Source organism: Mauremys mutica, chromosome 5, assembly GCF_020497125.1.
Source record: "Mauremys mutica isolate MM-2020 ecotype Southern chromosome 5, ASM2049712v1, whole genome shotgun sequence".
Taxonomy (NCBI): Eukaryota; Metazoa; Chordata; order Testudines; family Geoemydidae; genus Mauremys; species Mauremys mutica.
Genome location: NC_059076.1, coordinates 43,083,450 through 43,099,766, shown reverse-complemented (window position 1 = coordinate 43,099,766; position 16,317 = coordinate 43,083,450). Strand labels below are relative to the sequence as shown.

At 44.9% G+C, this 16,317-nt stretch overlaps 1 non-coding gene across 1 annotated transcript; it reads right to left on the bottom strand.

Annotated features, from left to right (window-relative positions):
- Positions 1-7,843: 7,843 nt before the first annotated feature.
- LOC123372092 lies at positions 7,844-7,974 on the bottom strand. The gene has a single exon (XR_006580092.1). It is a non-coding gene; the product is annotated as a small nucleolar RNA SNORA24 (small nucleolar RNA).
- Between the last annotated feature and the right edge of the window lie 8,343 nt (positions 7,975-16,317).

The window sequence follows — 16,317 nt, the reverse complement described above, 5'->3', positions numbered from 1 at the left end:
TGAAAGGGAAGAAAATTTAACAAAAAAATCTGTATCATAGAATCCTTACCATACAAGGTGCATTGATTTGAGAATTTTGTAGTGAAGTAAACTATACCGCGCAATAAGCTAGGAAAGAAAGGTGTTAGGAGTGGGGATGTGGAATTATCTGATTTTTAGAACCTGAATCACCAAGGATCAGATTTGGAGAATTTAAGAAAAGTCATCATGTAGCAGAGTAGATTTAGATTTCCTAGCAGTCCATTAGTTTTTTGCTTACTGGGCTCTTTTCATGAGAAGCTTGACTTAGGTAATTAACTAGATCAGCAATTCCACATACCCCTGGGGCTGTGTGAGGGTACTGCAGGGGATCTGTGGGCCCTGATCAACTCTTCCCTCTCCCTCCCAGCACCTCCTGCATGCTGAGTGCAGGAGGCAGTGGGAGGGAGCTGGAGGAGCAGGGATGGCACGCACTCAGGAGAAGGAAGAGGAGGGGCAGGGGTTGGGCCTTCGGGAAAGGGGTGAAATGGGGGCAGGGCTTGGGGGGTCTGCAAAAATTTTTAAATCAAAATGGGGATCCTTGGGTTGCTAGTTTGAGAACCGCTGAACTAGATTTTAGAATGTTGCACTAAAACTTTTATCCAGACAACATGTCTTTTTTATTATCTAAAGTAAATGGAGTTGTCTTATGTTTTACTATATCTTTTTTCAGTGAACCTGTATAGTGTGAATTGGTATAATAAAAGCTGCCACATTTATTGGAACCCTTCTTCATAGGTTAAAGTCAACATATATAATCCAGTGAATAATTTATGTACAAACTTTAATACAGGAAGTGTGTCACACTATATTTAATCAGTTAACAATGGTATGAATTTTAATAGGTGGAAAAGTGTACTTTGAAGAATTTTGTGAATCAGTTTTCTCCAAAGCTTTTCATATCCGACAAGTTTTCCTTTAGGGAATAACCACTGAGTGGAATTTTCTTCAGGAATCTAAAATGAACCAGCTAAACAAGTCTTGATATATTGATAGAAATTAAGAAACAATACAGACTTGAGATAAATACCTCTGCCAATGCAGGACTGCTAACTACAATATACTCTCCAATGTTTTGCACACTTTTGGTCTAACCATTTTTAACTCTTGAGTTAAAAATATTAGAACCTTGTCTCTATTGCTATGAAATGGAGTAATAATGCATCACTAGCATAAGCAATGGTGGAAGCCACAGACAAGACTTGGGGCATTTTATCACAGTGGATGAGATTAGTGACAAACTCCTGAGAGATATGTATCTTAGGGTACGTCTACACTGACCTGCCGGTTCGAGGCGGAGAGTTCGACTTTTTGGAGTTCGAACTATCGCGTCTGATCTAGACGCGATAATTCGAACTCCGGAAGCGCCGCGGTCGACTCCGGTACTCCACCTCGTCAGAAGGAGTTGGCAGAGTCGACGGGGGAGCCGCGGAGTTCGACCCCGCCGCGTGTGGACGGGTGAGTTGTTCGAATTAGGGTACTTCGAATTCAGCTACGCTATTCACGTAGCTGAATTTGCGTACCCTAATTTGAACCCCCTTCTTAGTGTAGACCAGGCGCTAGTTTCCATCATTGGTTTTGCTAGTGAGAACTACAGCTACAAAAGTTAGCTTACTTTGATGTACTCTAGTAAGCACCCTTTGAGTCAACATTTCCCAGATTTCTGAAAGCTGACCCCTCCTCAACGAAAATGTAACCATTCACTCTCCCCTTCAACACCACCTTTTAAATGCCAACAACTCAATTTATATATTTTCCACCCCAACCCTCTTGTGGGATGTGCCCCACATTTTGGCAAACATTGCTTCAGGTCAAGCTGCATGTAGTATTTGAACCCCCTCCTCCTCCACACACCAGCTTCTCCAAGCCCTCGATGCTTTTTATTATTCTATGCATTTTATCTAATTCGTCAACATCCTTTTAGATATCACCAATTAGACACAGGCTTCTAGATACAGTTTCAGCAGTTCTGTAGAGAGGGACTATGAGCTTGCTGGTCCATGATAGAATCCCTCAATATAAAGTTTGTTTTAAACACAACAGTGCTGTCATGAATTAAAACATTTTCCTTCTCAGTGATAAATATGCAGAACCAGTGCTTGGAAAAATTTACGAGTGCTTGAAATATTTATATTCACTCATAGGCGAGGTTATTAGCACCGTCACATTACAATATAGCAGCCATAAAAATCTCATTAGTTACCTTGACATCCAAGTAAAAAAAACATTTGATCAAGCTCTAGAGTTAGATATAAATATTTATAAGCCACTTGGAATCTTAAGACTCAATTTTCAGAGGGTATAAAAGTGGATGTTGGCTATGAACAGCAGAATAACAGCCACTAAAATTGTTAAAATGAAGACAACAAAAATGGGTAATCAGAAACAAATGATTGTGAAGCCCACAACTTGCAGAGGGGGTTCTCAATTGTGAAATTTACAAAACACTGAAACTGGTATGTCACAAAACATTGGACAGTAAAAATGTAGTAATAGTACTTGAGCCAGGAGGGCTTTATAAAATGGTCAAACACTGACTACAATAAATTCCAGACAACAGGTCCATGCATGTCTTAATGTAACCAGTTGCAGGCCTAAGTGTCTTTTGGTATTAAAATTCCAAAATGCAAATAGAGTTAGAAAGCAATGTATTTACTTCCCTAAATATATCAACATTGTTCACAAATGTCAGAAAAAAATATTTTATTTCCTGCTCCAATCTCTGCATGTTCTTTCCCCGAGCTCAATTATTTGCAACACCCCTCCCCACGATTTATAAACATCTACACACCTCACTCGATCTTTGATTCAGACCAGACCTACTAACAATGGCATCCCATTGGTTTGCTATTACCCTGTAGTTTATACTTGCACTGGACAGAACACCTCTGCACATTACCGTAACCTGTTAGTTTTTAAATAGAAGCAATTTGCTATTTATAAACCCCTAAATCTTGCCTTTATCGAGGTTCTCGATTTCTCAGCCCTGCGCTACATCTTAATACTGGTCACTGACAGCCCCTCTCAATAATCTTTACATTTGTACACCTATTTTTCAAGGTATTTCTACATGAGAAATAGGAAAAGTGTTTAGGTATTTTTCCTTGGATGCGTTCTGTATTGCAGTTCTATTCCCTCCCAATATTTTACAGGAGCTCTGCAAAAGCTGTCTCAGCCCCATTTCACTTCCTCCACACTCCTTGCTCATGCTGCCTAGCTGTCTGGTTCCCCTCACAGGATGTGATACCTAGTCAAGCCAGTCATCTGTCCTGCATGTTCTAATCCTACTCAAGGATCTGTCCCCATAGCACTTTCCAAATTTCTCCCAGAGCAGCTGCAGTTGGTATTTGACAGGGCAAGGGCATCTTGCTCTCTCTTCTGTAGCAGCAACCCCTAGTGGAGGAAGATTTTCTGGTTTCTTTGTTACAGCTGCTTGTTCAGATATTTTTTCACCCACAGAAGCAGCTAAAAATGAGAACCCACCACCCCATGAATTGCTGCTTCTCTGTAGATTGCCACTGACCCAGCATCAGAGTTGAAGGAGCCAGTATTCTCAGTGATGTTTTCTCCTTATATTTGCTTTTTTGGCTAACAAATTGATATTATGCTATCAGACAAAAAGTGATCCTGACAGGTGTTCAACTCCCTTTCAACACACAGCAGAGGTACACTTAGAACAACAAGTGGAAGATGGGCATATCCCACAAAATTAGTATAACATTCTCTTAATTATGCATTCACATGGTTTCAGTTTACCAAGGACAGTGACATAACACTTTGGTAAACTTTGTGACCTGTAATCACTTGGGTGTAATTACAGTTCGGAAGAAATACCCATAGGAAGAAGTAGTGCATGCACTTCTCTCAGCACCCCCCCCCCCCCACAAAGACCTTTTTGTAGTGCTCTTTCACAGTCGTGGAGGACTTGCCCCTTCCTGTCCCACAAAATAGGCAGTAGTTTTGACCCTGCGAGTCTCAATGTTGTCAGCTGCTACTGCTGCCACCACCCCCTAGACTCCCCTTTAACAGGGAAAGGAGGAAAACTGACTAGCATAGAAGAGGCCACAAGTACACGCTCAGGCATTATTCACTCTGCATAGATCAGGGTGATTAGAAAGCATCTGTGATGACCACGTACTTCACTCTTCCTACTACAGGGAGTTTTGAGTGACTAAAGAATGACTATCCAAAGTAGTTATTGAAAATGAGGCATTCTACCCATTAACCATTTTAAATTTACCAGTTTGGGTGTACAGTCCCAGCTCCAACCTAGAGAAACCGCATTTGTTTTAACACTATCATTTGTTCTGCTTAAGTACAATAGCTGTGCTTTAAGAACATTTATTCCCACATGGAAGAACAAATGCTTTAAGGGATTTGCTTAGAATATTAATGTTGGAGAGCATTCTATTTGACCTAGCATAGTTACGTATTTTTAAACAGACTGATTGTGAAAAACTGAGTTCAAAACTCATGATTAGGAATCCAAACAAACTTAACTGCCCTTCTGCTAAATTTAAAATTAAAGTAGCAAATCAACAGTTACAGACACGGATGTTTAAAGCTTGTTTTCTTTGTGAGATGTTAGTGCTTTGCTCAAACACAAAGTGAGGAGTAACTGAAAGACCACTAGCATTTATATGACAGATTTGCTACTTTATTGAGCATACTTAAATGGCTTTTGGCAAAGCTTTTAAAAAAAAACACCAGAAGTTTAATAACCAATAATTTGGTGTTTTCTGCTTTTCAAAAGTAACTACTGGAGAACATTTCAGTACAGTTGTATCTGTTCAACCAAGCTTTTCACTTATCTGTTGGGAAAGCTTTAGTTTGAATGCAGATATTCAAAAGAATGCCTTTCAGTAAAAGGCACATTGTTTCCCTTCCTCACAAGACACATGCAAAACTCCCCTCCTGTAATGGGGATTTAAAACAGAAAATAGTAGTTCATTACATCTAAAGACTTAAAGTATTAATAATGACAAAATCCATTTCCTGAATTATCTAGGTGAATATCCTTGAAATCTAAAAGAGAAATACTTGACTATTTAAGCAGGGGTCCCCAACCCCCGGTCCGCGGCCTCTTACAAACCGGGCCGCGAACCGACCGGAGGTCTACCCGAGCCGCGGGACGAGCGCTCCCTCCGCAGTCATGCCTGCGGGAGGTCCGCTGCTCCCGGGGCTCCGGTGGACCTCCCGCAGGCATGACTGCGGACGGTTCGCTGGTTGCGCGGCTCAGCTGGACCGCCCGCAGGCACGCCTGCGGAAGGTCCACCGGCTCTGGTTGAGCTGCCGCAGGCATGCCTGCGGGCGGTCCAGCTGAGCCGCGCGACCAGCGAACCGTCCGCAGTCATGCCTGCGGCAGCTCAACCGGAGCCGGTGGACCTCCCGTCTACCCGAGCCGCGGGACGAGCGCTCCCTCCGCAGGCATGACCGGTCCCTGGTCCTGAAAAGGTTGGGGACCCCTGATTTAAGAGCTTAACATTAGTTATCCTTTGATGGGTTTCACATGTATGATAAATTACGAGCAGCTAAGTATTCCCCTTCAGATGTTCAGTACCTACTATGGGCCTGGAATGGTGCTCAACTACTGTTCAGGAATTCTCATAGAAGTCTGTTTAACCACAACATACCATGTTCTTCATGACTTATGTCATTCTGTAAAGTTTCAAAATAACCTTGGCAAGCACTGGCACATTCAGTTTTCTGGAAGTATCCTGCATCAATGAGCTGCATTAGGTCAAGTTTACACTATAAACTTTTGCTACATCACACTGGATCACCCCATACAGTTGAGCTGGCCCAAGTCCCCACCACAGACAGCACCAAAACTATGCTTTTGCCAGTATAAACTGTATACTGGCACTGCACTCCTTGTGTAGATATGGCCCTATGTGGCAGTAGCTCTAAAAAAGGAAGTATGACACGTGCAATAAGAATATATAGGCAGTTGTGTAATCAGTATATTTTATTCAAATGGCCTAGTACTTTTGTGAATGTAATACTTTAAATATCTGTAGTGGTGTGGTTCTCCTGCTATAGTTAAGCAAGGACTATTAATTTCTGAGACAAGAATTGTGGCTGTTCTGAAGAGTGGCAGTTTCATTTGTTCTTTCTAGTTTCACTTCTTTAACAAATGCATGATCTCAATTTATGATCATGAACATGATCTCAATTTATCTGTCCAATATTTGGATTATAAATAGTGGAATCAATTCAACAAGAATTTGGGAGTGTTGTAAAATTAAGTCATACTTTTAGAATTAGTTTTTTGCAGGAGAAAGAAATTACACGTTCTGTATATACATATTTAAAGGGGAAGAAGGGAGATGAAGAAAAAATGATTTTTACAGCAGAAGCAGGAGCTTCAGAAACTCTTTTGCTTTTGTGCTAGCAACCCTCTTAGTTGCTGGACTGCCAGCCACACTGCCGCATCAAGTCAGCTGGCATGGAAGTCTAAAGGCAGTGCACTGCAGCTTCCAGGAGGCTGTATGCGGAACTATGAAAAGACACTTTTAAAGCACAGTCTTCATGAACCAAATGGCATCTCATGTTTTTAGGACCCATCCAAAAAAACTCCAATTTTCACTACCCACATCCAAACCAGATTTTAGCATTTATTAGACAGGTCTTTTAACACTTGCTCAAATTGCTGGCTGGCTGCAGCCTTTCTTGGGTTGGGTTATGTTGCACCACTTTCCAAAGCAAATAGTACAATTTTCACTGCTGGCTCTCCTTCCAATCAGCAACCAAAAGGATTGTTTTTTTTTTTTAAATGGCCTTGAGCAAACTTGTTTTACTTCAAGTTTCTGCAAGTCTAGCTGTGTTGTTTACTACACCTTCTTCAAAGTCCTCACAACTTAGAGAATGTTTGTCCTGCAAAAAACAGAGTTTGAAGTAATTGAAAGGGCTTCCAACAACAAAGATTAAAACAGTATCACTACATCCTATGGCATACTTAAAGGCAGTTTTGAAGCTTACAATCAAATTAGATAAATACAGTCATCTTGCTGGATTGACTAGAAAGTAAGTAATTTTGCACTACTGGATTTTGTTAAGGTGTTTTGTTATGCCAGCCAGTTTCAAGTATTAAAGGTAGTCCTGAAGCAACAAAATTTGGGTACGTTTTCTAAAAGTCTCCTAAGTTTCAGGTCACCTGTATTAGTCAGTCTGAAGAAAAAAAAAACAGTAGCCTTTTTAATCACATAAATGTTTATTTGTAATACATATAGGAAACATCTAATAAGTCAAAACGCATACAAAAAGGCAGCATATTTAGGCTCCCACTGAAGTGACAGGAAATGGCTAAAATATAACTAGCTAAAACATGAACAAGGCTATTCCTTTTAGTAAGAAAGACACTATGAGCATTAATAATTAAATGCACTCTTATCAAACGATTTGTATATAGACTTAGCTTTTAATTTTCCCAGTTTTTATTGACTTCTATTCCAAATTACTTATTTTATCATGGTTCAGATTTTTGTTTCAGCCTGCACTTGACTAGGGTACACATTCCAAACCACCACATTGTGGAACAGTTAAGTCTAACCCAGTTGTTTTAATACCAGCCACAACACCGGGCAAATCAGTTTCAGTCTTAACCTCAGACCAAGCAGGTTTTTTTGTTTTTGTTTTTAAATAATTACGAGGCTTCATCTCAGCCTGGAGCCCAGATTTAAAGCAAAGCACATACCTGGCAACAGATAGCTGCTCTGGGTCTCAAGTCTGCAAGGTCCCTGGAAAAGAGCAGAGAGAAGAAAGAGAGTGAGGATTGCTGGGCTCCAGCAGTCAGGCACGTTACTGCCGAGGCTGGACATGACACACATGTTACTTGCTCCAGTCAGATACTTTCACCAATTAGATAGTGAAAGCTTTGCCAAAAAGCAAGACGCTGCTCTTCCATGGCTAGGAAGGGAGGCTGCCACAGGAGGCAGGTCCCACGGATTCATGGACTGACCCTAACGGCGACACCGAGACGATCCCACCCTACGCGCACGTGGGGCCGGGACCAGGCCCAGGGCGGGTTCCAGCCGCCACACGGACTCGACGCTCCTGCTGCTGGCGGCAGAGCGCGGAGGCGGCCGGTGCCAGAGCCGCGGCCGCAGGGCTTGACTCGCTCCCGACCCCTCGGAGCAGACGGGAGTGGCTGGTGCGCTGCGGGCCCCGGAACTCAACACCCCCCCCCTCCTCCCGCGTGACGGCTCCTACCTGCTGCAGCCCGCTCCCACCGGCGGCGGCGGCTCCGCTGCGGGCCGGTCCCCACCTGCAGGGACACAATGAGCCACGTTACCGGGAAGGCGGTGGCGGCCCCCCTCCCCCACCGCCTCTGGCCGCGCCACCAGCGCCACGTTCTCCTCTGAGCCTCCCGCGCGCCCGGGCCGGGGGGAGGGGCGCACCCGCGCGCCGGCCCGAAAGCCTCAGCCGCGGGGGGGGGGGGGGGGGGGCGCCAGGCAGAGCGGCAGAAGCGTTTAGCCGCGTGGCCGGGAGCGCGGCGGGGCCCGTTCTCCGGCCCCTCAGGAAACCAGGCCCCCACCACCACGAGCGGCTACTGCTGCCCCTCCGCAACCAGAACAAGCGCGCCCGCCACGCGGCTCTCTCTCGCCAGGGCAGCGACCCCGCCCCTTCCGGCAAGGCGTACTTCCGGCGTGGCTACGCATTGGCGCGAGTTCCCCCTTCCCCGCGGCGCGACTGCGCAGGTGCGGGCTGCCTCGTCGTGCCGCGAGATGAGGGAGCGCGGGAGGAAGGACCCGGATGGTTCTGTGTCAACCGGGCTGCGCTGCTGGGCCCATGGCCACCAGCCAGCCCTGATCCGCGTGGGGCCGCAGCCGGGGAGGTCCCTGCCTCGTGCTCTGTGCACCGTTAGCTGAACGTTACTGATACACAGGCTGCACCCGAATTCCATCGCGCGCGCGCGCGGGTGGGTGTTGGCGGGGGGGGTGTATGTATGTTTGTTACCTGCCTTGGTCCAGAGCAACTGCTGTGAAAGCTTGGCCCTCCTATGCAAATCCCAGCTGCCCTGTGGGTCCTGAGGGACAGCAGCAGTTCAAGGTACAGAAGCCCCTAGGAGGCTCTTGGTTTATGTATCCTAGGGACAGGGGTGAAAGTAACTGAAAGGTGTTACCGGTACGCCGGAGTCCTGAGCAGGGGCGTGACCTCAACCGGAAGAGATGGGGCCTTTAAAGATTTAAAGGCTCTGGGGCTGTGGCTGGGAGCCCCAGGGCCTTTAAATCACCCCGGAGCTACCAGTTGCAGAGGTGGCTGGGAGCCCTGGGGCTGTGGGGCAAAATAAAGGGCCTGGGGTTCCGGCCGCTGCGGTGCTCCGGGCCCTTAAAGCACCGCCCGAGCCCCGCTGCTGGAGCTCCGGCGGTGATTTAAAGGGCCCGGGGCTTCTCGCAGTGGCTGGAGCCCTGAGCCCTTTAAATCACTGCTGGGGATTTAAAGGGTTCAGGGCACAGCGTACCAGCTCTGGACCGGACCGGCTTACCTTCACCTCTGCCTAGGGAGTTGCACACTTTGTCCATAGGCTGTGTGTTGTACAGACCTGGGGGCATCTTGCATTCCTCAATTACCAACCCTTCAGAAACTCCCTGGGTGTCACCCTCCCATTATGGGTTTCAGGACCCCCTGTGACTGCCTTTCTGTCATGCCATGTATTTTGTGTCCCCCATTGACCCACTTTCCCTCATTTCTCCCTCTTTCCTTCCATTGTAGGGCCCACCATTTCCCAGGAGTCCTGACTGCCCTATAATTCCCCCCTTTCCCCATACCAGGGACAATGTTCATTCTCATTCCCCTTTCTCCCATTCCCCCATATCAGAGTCCCCTATTCTTCCATAGTAACGGATTCTTTGTGACTCCTATTCCTGCATTACCTCAGTACTTCTCTCCCATACCAAGGGCTCTTTGTATGCTCCCTTTCCACCCATTTTCTTTTCCTCCCATACCCGGGTCCCCATTCTGCCCCCTGCCAGAGATTCTGTGTGCCCCCCTTCTTCCCATACCAGGGGCTCTGTGTCTCCCTATCTCCTCCCCTAAGCCAGGAGCTCTGTGTGTGTCCTTATTTCCCTCTCTCCTTGCCTCCCCATTCTCCCTTCTTCCCATCAGACATATTTTTGCAGAAGTGTTTGAAGCTCTGCAAACCAGGTACCAGGAGATCCATGTGTCCTCCATTTCCCCCATTTGTTTTTTCTGATTTTCATCAAAATCAATAGATTTCTGGCCACTGATGACTAGATTATTCTCTGACATTTTGGAATTGTTTAGATGTGGCATTCAAAAGTTATTGCATTGAATTACACACAATAGAGAAATGCCATTGAATTGCATGTTAGGCCTCAGTTTGCTTGGTCAATAATGTGAAGGGGCCAAGGATTGTTGTAATAGAAAGTTGAAAATATAAAAACAGATTAGAGGAATAAAAAATTATCAAAGACTGAGTCAAGTTCATTTGCTGAAAATTTTCTACCTTTGATCTCATTGAAATTCTGTGTTCATATTCAGTTTAGAAATATACGAGAAAGTGATGGTGGTAAGAATATTCTTTAGTAAGTAGGAACAACAGTTTCTAGCCACTTGGTGGTGCTGTTGCCCTGTTGTTCAGGTATTTATATATTTATCAAAAAATGTTACTCTGTGAAAGTTGTTGGGTTCAAGAAGGTTCATCCACTATTGCTTACAAGCATGTAAATATATAATCCAATGATGAATGGCATGTAAGGTTACAATGCTCTTAATGGATATGCCAAACTACTGAATGCACGAGATCTTCAACCTGTTATACTAAATTAACATGCAGAACACTTTACATATACAATAGCTTCTACTGATATGGCAGAACAGTTTAGTCAGATGATGGTAATGTTATGACAATTCAGGTTTACATTAGCATTATGTGAAATATGTGTGGTATTTAAAATTTTTCAAGTCCATAATTTAATGTATTTTATTTTCAGAGATATCACTGTGCAATAGTGGTAGTCTACCTATGGCCATCTCTATACTACAAACTTTGGTCAGTGCAAGTTATGTTGGCATAAAGCTGCCACAGTTAGTATACCTCTTTTGCATGTCCATACTTGGCTCCTTGTGTCAGTGCTGCACATGCTCACCAGGTGCGCCATGAGTAAGTAACCCAGTGTGCAGCCCACCACCATCCAATGCGTTGTCTTTTGGGAAATTTTGGCAATGCATGGTGGGGCAGAAATGAGTTACACAGGGTGACTGGGCTCAAGGAGTCAACTTCCCAGTGTGACACTGTCTCCATCGCATAATGTCATCTATATCTCATAATTTTCACGCCTTTTTTCAAAATCCCACACACCCATGCAGCATTGGCAGCACAGGAACTGCTGGCTGGGGAAGGCTAGCTCCGAGCCCTGCCCCTTCCGCCCAAGCCAAGCCCCCCTCCACTGGAGCCCAGAGCCACCCCACCACTGCTGCCACCAGCCCAGTCCTGCGGCTAGCCCCCCGCCGCAAAGGAATGCCGGAAGGCACGTGGCCCCAGCCTCCTCAGCCCGGGTGCAGTAAGACGGGTGGTGTGTGGCCTCCCCAGCTCCAGACCGCGGGTGGTGCGTGGCCTCAGTCCGGGAGGGCGGGCGGTGTGTGGCCCCAGTCCTGAACCATGGAACGGCAGGCAGCGTGCAGTCCCAGAGCACTGGGGGGCTGGACTTGGAGCTGGGAGGACTGGCGCTGCAGCCACATGCAGGGAGCGTGATGGCAGGGGACAGGGTCATGCCTGGCTGTTTGGGGAAGCAACACCTCCCCCTGCCTATGTGACCTGCTGCTCATGCCATGCAGCCTGACAGAAGCATGGAGCCTGTACAGCTCTGCACTATTGTCATAAGCATTGCAAGCTCAGGACACAGAATCCTCTGGTATTTGCAGAGCTGAAAGATGACCCGAACCAGTGAGGAGCATGATGATTTCTTGGAGGACAGACTGCAGTGTGACATAGCAAGAACCAATTCAAGGTGGTTGTTGGCGTTCAAAGAGCAGCTGCAGATGATGGAGCACTGCTTCTGGGCCCAAGAAATGAGCCCTAACTGGTGTGTGATGTCATTGTAATGCAGGCTTGGAATGGTGAACAGTGGCTGCAGGGACACCAAAATGAGAGCTGCATTGACAGCGGAGAAGTGAGTGGCAATCGCACTGTTGGAACTTGCAACACTGGATTGCTACTGGATAGTGGAAAGTCATTTTGGCATTGAGAAATCCGTTGTGGGGGCTGTTGTCATGTAAGTGTTCAGGGCCATTGATCGTCTCCTGCTATGCAGGTCTGTGACTCTAGGCAATGTGCAGGACATATGCATGGATTTGCAGCAATGTGGTTCCTGAATTGTTGTGGTGCAATAGATGCATATCCCTATTTTGGCACCAGGCCATCTTGCCAGAGTACATCAACAGGAAGGGCTACTTTTCTATGGGTATGGAAGTGTTGGATCACTAGGAACATTTCACCGACATCAGTGTGCATGATGTTTGCATCTTTAAGAACACGGGACTGTTCAGAAAGCTACAAGCAGTTTCTTTCTCGACTGGTGCATTAACATCGACGATGTTGAAATGCAATAGTGATCCTCGGGGACTCAGCCAACCCCAGGCTCATGAAGTAATATATCAGCCACCTTGATAGCACCAAGGAAAGATTCGACTACGGGCTCAGCAGGTGTGGAAAGACAGATGAATGCTCTTTTGATGGATTGAAGGGACACTGGCATTGTTTACTCATAAGATTGGATCTCAGTGAAAAAACAGCCCAATGGTTATAGCTCCTTGCTGTGTCCTGCATAATATCCGTGAAGCAAAGGGTAAAAAATTGCCACCAGGATGGAGGTGGAGGGCTGTAGCTGAGGTGACACATGGCGGGGGGGGGGGAACATGTGGGGGCACATGCTCCCCAGATTTCCTGCTTGGCTTCTCCTGAGCATGCCCAGTCGCCACTCCACTATCAGCAGGCATGGGTCATCTCAGGCAGACACAAGGGCTATTAGTAGAACTCAACATGGAACTATATGGTTCAGGGAGGCTTTGAAAGTGCACTTTAACAGTGAGCCACAGTAATGCATTGTGGTGTTCTGTGCTGTACCTCGCCCTGGTGTTTTGGGGCCAGTTAGGATTTGTGTGGAGCTTGGTGTATATCTATGACTATAACACTGTCAATACATATATTAATTTTGCAGTGCTTGCTGTAGATTTATGATTATTACACAGTTTGTCACTGATCCTATGAGCTGTGTCACACTGTACAGTAACAAGTAAGGGTGCTTTCAGTGCTGCTATGCACTCTGCAGTATATGTTGTGAATAATAAAGATGAATTATTTCCCAAAGAATAGAATTTTATTTAATAACAAAACCAGTGCAAAGAAAAATCTGAACACTTTAAAAGTACATAAAAAACTTAATAAATTAATGGAACAGAACTTATCAAGGAGAAAGAACATTCAGATGCATTTTACCTACCCATAAATCAACCATGGCTCTCACAGGTCAGTGTGAAGCTGTGGGTGTCCTTAATTTCCCTGATGGTGGAGTGGTAGGGGTAAGTATTTGGTCCCTGATGCCACGTGTAATGTTGAGGGAGGATGTAGGCAGGTGCTGTAATGGAGTGCAAAGGGAGGCAAGCCCATGATTGTTGAATCTGTGATATGCATGCTCAGAGGATCACTGTGTTTGTAATTGGAAGAACTGCAATCAGTGTAGCACTTGTGTATTTCTTAATGACGTTGGCATGGATATAACCCTTTATGTAACCATTTAGCTGGCTTATTGAATGCTGTACAATGAATAGCAATGGGTTTATGGCTCTCTGGGACTTTTAGACTGGCATTTTTCACTCAGACATAATTCACTTCTCTAAAGTGAGTAGGGTCTGACTTCATTTTTGAACAATAGCTGGATAATTATGTTTATTTTCTAATTTTTATCTTGCTGGGATAGTGCTAGATTTCACCCAGGCCCAGTAGTTAAGTATATTTATCCCATGTGTTGCAATCATTCCCTTCTACCATTTCCCCCAACTTGCAAGTCCACTGATTTCCTCTGTTCTTGACTCAGAACATCACAAATTGCAGATGAAAAAGAAAGGGCCTGATTTTGAACTTTGTTTATACAAGTGTAAACCAGGAACAATTCAATTAAATCAGTGGAGTTTCACCAGAGAAAAAGTGGTGTGCAGTCAGACCAAGTTCCTAAAAGAAGTCATAGCAATAGAATTACAATTATCAGAGTGCCATGATGGCCTCCATATTTGTATGTCAGAGTCAACAGGTATGATTTCCTCCATTCAATCGTGAGGTTGCTCCAATCATACTGATCATTTTGTTTCAGTTTGGAGTTCATCAATCTCCTGAAATTTCTTCCCCATTACATGAATGCAAAGTCCAGAATTATTTTAGTTTTATTTTTTTGGTAGGTTCCTTGAACCCATCCAATAGACAGCTTGTTAGTAACATCAGGGTGCACATCCAAAAGGATTTAGAGGGGGAAAAAACCCTCAGATGATTGTGCTGTTGCTCAAATCTGACTGGGCCAACTAAAGGCATTTATGACTGAACTTCTGTTTACTGTAACCAGAGCTCTTGCTTGATCATCAAATAAACTTGGATATGGATTGTTAATATCGGTTATGAATTTGCTTTTTTTCTATTAAAACACTTTTCTTTTTAGTTTAAAACATATGTTGCATGGGCAAGCTAAATAACCCATAGCACCAGAGAATGAAGATAACTAATAAAACCAGGTTAGGCAAGGGACCATTAATATGCATGTTCTTATTCTGCTCTGTTGTTCCCATCTCATTGATCTTGTCTGGGATTTTCTCGGCCTTATGGCTGAGGGGTGAAAACATTATCTAAAGTTGCTCTCTAAAAATGAAAGTTGGATGATGGCATTGGGGGTTTAAAGGCCACATCTCTGGCCCAGATAAAGCCCATTTTCACCACTCTGATGCCACAAAGATTTTGTCTAGATTAGGACTTGGAAGGGGTTAGCTAACGCTAATGTGTGAACAGCCTAGTGTAGATAAGGCAGCATACTATTAACATGTGTTAAACTGGTCATATTTAAACCTAGGTATTTGTCATAGTCCATAATAAGCTCAGCCCAGTCAAGTGAGCAGCTCAGAGGCTAGGAGTGATAATGGAGTTCATGTTCTCCATAGTAAGGAACCTCTCACATTGCTCCAATGCAGTTCCATACCTGTGTGACTTTGAAAGCAGCAGAGCAACAATTTTTGGGATTAACCATGGCTAGGGTGCATGCCACATTCGTGAGGAATTTTGGGTATGCCAGGAATGTGAGATAGCACTCAGCCAGAATTATTCTTAAAACTATTTTTCTGCTTTCTGCTACAGAATTTGAACTGCATGGTAACAGAGTAAACAGCTCCCAAAGGAGAAAATACATTGAAAGGTACATGGGCGGGGATCTAGAGTCATTCCCAAAGTCATCATGTTTCTATCCAAAATGGACACAGTGATATTGGTCAAATCATAATTGGGGCTCCTACTGTCAATTTTGTGCTTTGTCAAAGCAATTCTCACCTCCCTTTGAAGAGCAAGGGAGTAAAAGCAAGGAAGAGGTTGAGATTTAGCTGCTAGAAAAAAAGAGACTGTTCCTTTGAGTGAATGTAGTTTTTTTTAGTTTTTCTTCTCTGTTTTGTATGCTTATGTGTTTAGTGTTGACCAGCAAATCTGTTTGGGTTTTCTCATCCTTTTTTCTCTCTGCGTCAGTTCTCGGGGTGAGGCTGGTGAGGGCAGCACCCAGACTATTGTACTTTAAGAAAGCTACATTCCAAGTAAAGAATGTGGTCAAAATTCTCACTGCTGTGAAAGAGAATGAAGGGGGAGTTTATATTTTAGGAATTTAGTAATCCAAAGGTGAAAGGGAATTAATGTACACTGGACTACATTCTTCTCTCAGTTACAGAATAAACCCGGAACAATTCCATTGGGTTTGATTAATCCACTGGGGCACAGAGTGGTACATTTTGCAGCTACTGAACCCATGGGAGGTAGCAGCATTTGAGGGGGTGGGCGGATTCACCTCAGGGAGGGAGGGAGTGGTGCACTTACCACCCTCTGCCAGTGGAGAGCAGCTTTAAAATTCTGCAATAACTTCCTGGCTAAAGCTGCCCGGAAGAGGAATCAGCACTTCCTCTGGATGCCCCTTCCTTTTGTGGGGGTACATATAGGCCTTCTGGCAGGACATAACAGACAGGTGGAGCTTCTGGAAGAAGCCAGTGGAACCAACACAGCAAATCTGGGCCAACTGACTTCAGTGGTGCTACTCCAAATTT